At 33.7% G+C, this 6,326-nt stretch overlaps 1 pseudogene; it reads right to left on the bottom strand.

Moving 5' to 3' along the window:
* Window positions 1-866: 866 nt before the first annotated feature.
* On the bottom strand, window positions 867-972 carry LOC137827394 (small nucleolar RNA R71; annotated as a pseudogene).
* Between the last annotated feature and the right edge of the window lie 5,354 nt (window positions 973-6,326).

Genomic DNA, 6,326 nt, shown 5'->3' with positions numbered 1-6,326 from the left:
TTTATTTGTTTTAATTATTTATCATTTCTAGTTTTAGTTTTTATTTTTACGTTAGGTAGTATCTTTTAAATAAGTTGGTTAGTTTTTTACAATTATAATCTTCTATTTTATTTTTATTTTATTCATATTATTTATTTGTTATTTTAAGTACGTTAGTATATTGTATTTTTAAGTTTTTATTTATTTTTGTTTTATATTTTTTATTTATTCATTTTTTTTTAGTTTTTATTTTATGTAAGTTTTATTTTTATTTTTATTTTTTTCTGTATATTTTTGTTATTTTTCTCTTAGGGTTATTTTAGTGTTTTATTTTATTTTGTTTGTGTTATTTTTATTTTCTTTTGCAGATTTATTTTAATTTGTTTTTATTTTTATCTTCAAATTTATTTTGGTTTTTATTTTGATATTTTTTTAAAAAAAGGAAAAATATACTCTATTTTTTTTTCTTCACTAATATGTTTTAGGTGAAAGCAACATGACAGAAGAACAAACACCACCTCCTAAGCGGACACTTGGAGATTATGTCATGTACCAAGGACCAAGGCATTATTCTAGTATTGCAATACCTGCTACCGCTAAGACCTTGAAAATAAATCCCAATTTTCTCACTCTCATCATTACCCATCAATTCAAAGCAATGGATCATGAGGATCCATGTTCACATTTGTCTACATTTTATGAATTGGTGGGAACAATGGGCTTTCAATCAGGTGATCTTGAAAATGTTTATATGCGCTTGTTTTCTTTGTCATTGGCAGGAAAGGCTAAGGATTGGCTCAGATCACTTCCAAATCAAAGTCTCACTAGTTGGAAGGATGTAGAGGAAAAATTTCTACAAAGATTTTTTCCAATTTCTCGCTACATCAAAGCAAAGTCTGAAATTTCTATGTTCAGACAGGGAGCAGATGAATCATTCTGTGAGACATGGGAAAGATTTAAAATGATGCTTAGAAAATGCCCAAATCATGGGTTTGAAGATATTGCTCAACTGAGCATATTTCTCACCGGTCTCAGATCTGACACAAAGATACTCCTAGATGTTGCAGCTGGCGGCACAATGATGGCTCTTGATGTAGAACAAGCAACAAGGATTATTGTTGCATTGGTGTCAACTGATTATCAAGCCCAACATGATAGACAAAATACTCAGAAGGAAGGGTCGTTAGAAGATGCACTCTTGGCTCAAAATAAAATTCTGACACAGCAGATTGGGCAACTAACCGCACAAATGGCTAAATTACCCCAACAGTTATATGTCGTGCATTCATCTCAAAGCCATAGTCAATCAATCATGTGTGATTTTTGTGGAGGTTATCATCCTAATGGTCACTGTTCTTATCTGAACAATGCACCTGAAGTTGAGGATCCATTCATGCTTGAAAGAATGAGTAAAGTTGAAGAAGCCCTAACAAAGCTTGTGATAATGGAAGAAAATAGCATGGCAACGATCAGGAATATAGAGATCCAAATGGGAAAAGTGGCCAAACAATTTGAAGAAATACAAAGTGGTCAGTTTTCAGTTGACAACCAAACCAACCCAAAAGAGCATTGCAATAAGGTAATAGCTGAAAAAGAAGATGAGACTGAAGAGTTAGAGAGAGAAATGAAACGAAGTGAGGAAGAACAAAATAAAAATAAGGAGAGAAGTGTTCTTGAAAAAGATTTATCATATCCTCATCCTCCTTCAAAAACAGAGAAGGACATAAAGTTCTTTGACAAATTGCTCCCTAGGAATTATTTTGCAGGAAATCTGAAGCAAGATTCAACATTTGAAAGATTTCTAAAGAATAGGAGCTATATTGAAGAGAGAAATAGAGAGATGGAGGCTAGATGCAGTGTCATTACTCAAAGGGACTTGCTTCAAAATACCAAGAACGTAGGAGGTTTTAATCTTCCCGTGTCTATAGGTTCTTTATCTGTGGACAAGGTTGCACTGTATTTAGGCGATTTGGAGGTTCAACCCACCAAGATGCAGTTGGCAAAAAGATCCATCAAAGATCCTTATGGTGTGGTTGAAGATGTTCTTGTAACGAGGAAGAATGCATACAACATGATGCAACAAAGAAAGTTGTCCATCTTGAAATAAACAGGCGTCAAGCTAGATGACGTTAAACGAGCGCTTACTGGGAGGCAACCCAGTCCACATTTTAGTTTTATGTTGTTTTATTACCTTTGCTGATTTTATAAAAAATAAAAAATAAAAAAGTAAATAATATAAAAAAAAATCCTATATGCCTCCTAATCATTTTGCAGGTTATGTATTTTTGACCTGGGGACAGGTTCTATTATTCAGGGGGCAGATCCAGCAAATGAAGCAAGACTGAAGATAAAGATTTTAACAAAAAGCTGGATGACTTCTTAAGAAGAGAAGATTGAGCAAAAATATGGTTTTATCTTTCTAATTATCTTTTCTTTTCAATTATTTGAATTTTGTCTTATTTTATTTATTTTTTTTCGGTTATTTTGTTTTCTGTTTATTTGCTTATTTGTTAGTTTGTTTTTATTGCTTATTTTGAATAAATTTCATATTTTGTTAGTTTGGTAATTTTAAGTCTTGAATTATCTTTCTTGACTAAATTTCAGTTTTAATTTGTTTGTTTTCTAGTTTATTTTTTTTTTCAAATAAAAAATAACTAGAATATTAATTTTGAATTGTGGAAAAAAGAATTTGTGTTTAAATATTAAATAGTGAGATGAATTAGACACAGGTTAGAAAAGAAAATATGATTGAATCCTTATTCAAATGTTGTTAAAATTATGATACATGAAAATTTAATAGGATGATTGATTAGGACAGATAATGACAAGACAAAAAGGAATGAGACCATTTAAACCAAGTGAGTATGTGAACCTGAAACATTTTTTGAGAGTTTTACTGATGAATTGACAATTGTGGTTGCTTAATTTTTATTTTTGTTGCATCATAAAAGAGCATGAAGATGATTGAGGCATTTGTTTGTGTTAATTAGGAGCCAGGGCCAAAAAGCCAACCTTTATATTAAAATTCCATTTTTTTAATATCCCCTTTGGGCCAAGAATTTTTTTGTTAATACTGCACCTTAACCTTTATTGATATAATTTCCTACCCTTTAGCATGTCTAAGGAAGGAGAGCATAGATGCAATACATATAGAAAATGAATGGTTGGTTATGATTGTGAAAGTTCAAAAAGTTGAAAATAGGAAGAATTTTCTCCTATTATTGAAAACAAAAACAATAAAAGAAAAAAGAAAGAAAGAGAAACAGAAGAAGAAAAAGAAATAGAAAAGAAAGATAGAAAAATTTCATGAAAATCATGAAAAGAAAGAAAATGAGGAAAAAGGTGATATTGAAAGAAAGTGGTAATTAGATAACATATATGTTCTCTATAATTGAATTGTAGGTATGTTCTTCTTCTTTAAGATGTGCATTTTGTTATCTAAGAAAAACAAATATTTTTTTTTGGAAGCCCAACCTCATTACAACCCTGTAAAAGACCTCAAGATTCATGTTTCTAATATGTTTGTGATTTGAAGATGAAATGAAAAGCAACTGTGATTTGTTATGATTCAGTGAAAATAGAGAGAAACACTTAGCCGTGAGCATATGAGAAGGTACTCCTTGATGAATTGTCATTTATTTGTTTTGATTTGATCCTGGAAATTGATTGTGTCTATAATTTTCTATATTTGAATTTGGAAGCATCATAAGTTTCTAATTTGATCTGTTGTTTAGTGAATTAAGCTGTTTGATATTTAAATTCAAATATATTCATTTACTTTGCTTGAGGACAAGCAAGATTCTAAGTTGGGGAGAGTGATAAGTGTCTAATTTCAGTAATATTTCATATTAAAATATAGGCACTTATGAGGATTTATTGCTAATTTACATATAAAATAATCCCTAATTTATGAATTTATACCTTTTTACATTTTTTATGATCTTTATTTGAATAAGAGTATTTTATTCCCAAATTTGGTGTTAATTGCAGATTTCTGAGGAAGATTGGAGATTTGGATTAAAGATGAATGATTTGAGCTAAAAAGGATAAAGATAGAAGGTCCCAGAATGGAAAAGATGCAAAGAAAGATTGGGCCTTTTTTATGTTTTATCATTTAGCCCATTAGCGCGACACAATAAACCTAACCCTAGAAAACTAGGATAAATAGAGGGCTAGAGGCTCAACCTTAGTGTGCCAGATTGAGAGGAAAACACCATAGAGTGAATTGTAACCCAATTGGGAGAATGGAAGGTGATAGAAGTATGCGTGGCTAATTCTACCCTTTGGGATTGGGAGTAATCTGCTCAAACTCTTATGTATTGAGGTGATATTTTATATATTAATATTCAGTTCTTGATTGATTATTGGTATTGTTGTTTTACTTTTAATTTTCCGTGACAAATTGAGAATCTTAAATTTGACCGGGAGGTATTTTTAGGGTTCGGACCTAAACAACAATACTTAACATATTTGAGTGCTGGGAATAGACTTAAAATGTTAATTGCTATTAAACGTCTGAGCTTCGTTCTAAGTTGTTCTTATAATTATGCGAGGGATCGATAGTTAGGGAACATTCTTAAGGATTTTATATGCGAGGAATCGATATAAATGATTTTTATACGGGCATCAATTTCAATCAAAAACTTAATATTGACATGCTAATCAAAATACTTGAGAGTGAGAGAGATGAAACTAATCCTTATTTTTCCAATTGAAACAACTAATTCTTTGTTTGTTTTCTTATTGATCAGTGCCAACACAATTAATTTAAAACTCTTTTAATTGTTCTGTTTTTATATTTAGCGATTATTGTACTTGATAATTCACTGTTCCTTGTGGGATCGATATCCGTCCTTAGGGACAATTATTACTTTTGACAAACGCGGTGCACTTGCCGTAAAAAGTCATCACCTAACAAGTACTTACGCCACTTTTTTATGGCCTCTGTAATAGCATACATCTCCCTCACATATACTGATTCTGCTTGGAGGCGGGGACACATTTTTTTGTTGAAAAACGCGATGGGATGATTTGCTTGGCTAAGGACTGCTCCAATGGCAACCGCGGATGCGTCAGTGTCAATGACGAATGGTTGGGAGAAATCAGGAAGACGTAGATTAGGGACCTTGGCTATTTGTTCTTTCATTGTTGTAAAAGCCTCTTGTGCTGTATTTGGCCATGTAAACCTTGGATAATGTAATAAATCCGTGAGAGGAGCGGCGAGAGTGGCGTAATTGCAAATGAACTTTCTATAGAATCCAGTGAAGCCGAGGAAAGCTCTTAAAGTCATGAGGGAATGTGGCTCAGGCCATTCTTTGATTGCTATTATTTTTTCTGGGTCTGGGGCCACGCCCGATGGGGAAATGATGTGGCCTGAGTAGCTTACTGTTGTGGTGGCAAAACTGCATTTAGAAAGCTTAACAAAAAAAGATTTGGTTTCTAACAATTTAAGAATAAGCTCTAAATGGTTGATGTGGTCTTGAAATGTGGGACTGTAAATCAGAATGTCATAAAAAAAAACTAAAACAAACCGTCTAAGAAAGGGTCTGAGGAGGTCGTTCATTGCTGTCTGAAATGTTGAAGGCGCATTAGTCAAGCCAAAAGGCATGACCAGGAATTCATAGTGACCATCTATAGTTCTGAAGGTTGTTCTGGCCGTGTCTGCTGGGTTGAGTCTAATTTGGTGATACCCTGAATACAAGTCAATCTTAGTAAAAATTGTAGCCGATCCCAATTCATCTAAAAGTTCGTCAATGGTGGGAATGGGAAAGCGGTCACGTATGGTGACTGCATTGAGTGCTCTGTAGTCTTCACAGAAACGCTAGGTGCCGTCTTTTTTTTTAATGAGGAGGGCCGGGGAGGAAAAAGGGCTAGTACTGGGTTTAATGAACCCTTCTCTCAACATTTCTTCAATCAAGTGAGTGATAGTGTTTTTCTGAGAGTGCGGATAACGGTATGGGCGCACATTAACAAGAGCTGTGTTGGGTAAAAGGGGAATATGGTGATCGTGGGGTCTCTATGGGGGTAGACCGTGGGGTATTTTGAATATGGATTGATGTTTGTGAAGGATAGCTTGAATGGATTGGGGTAACTGGTAGAGTGGAGATGAGGGTGTTTGGAAACTGTCTTTTATAGATATGGTAGTTGGTGACGGTGTGTCGACTGATAATAAGTGGAAAGAGGCTATGGTGTTAGTAGCAATGCTATGGCAAACTTGGTGGTAAGTGTCTTGGGTTGGGGTTGGTGGGGTTGTAGCGGTGAGGGTTATGTGTTTACTAAGATGGGTAAAGGCAATGCTAGGGATAGCAAAATCCGCTTGAATAGGTCCCAATGTGCGCAACCACTCA

This window comes from Phaseolus vulgaris, chromosome 8 (genome assembly GCF_051622355.1).
Source record: "Phaseolus vulgaris cultivar YP4 chromosome 8, ASM5162235v1, whole genome shotgun sequence".
In the NCBI taxonomy this organism is placed as follows: Eukaryota; Viridiplantae; Streptophyta; class Magnoliopsida; order Fabales; family Fabaceae; genus Phaseolus; species Phaseolus vulgaris.
Note: the sequence above shows the minus strand (reverse complement) of the source record. Positions and strands in the feature narration are given on the sequence as shown.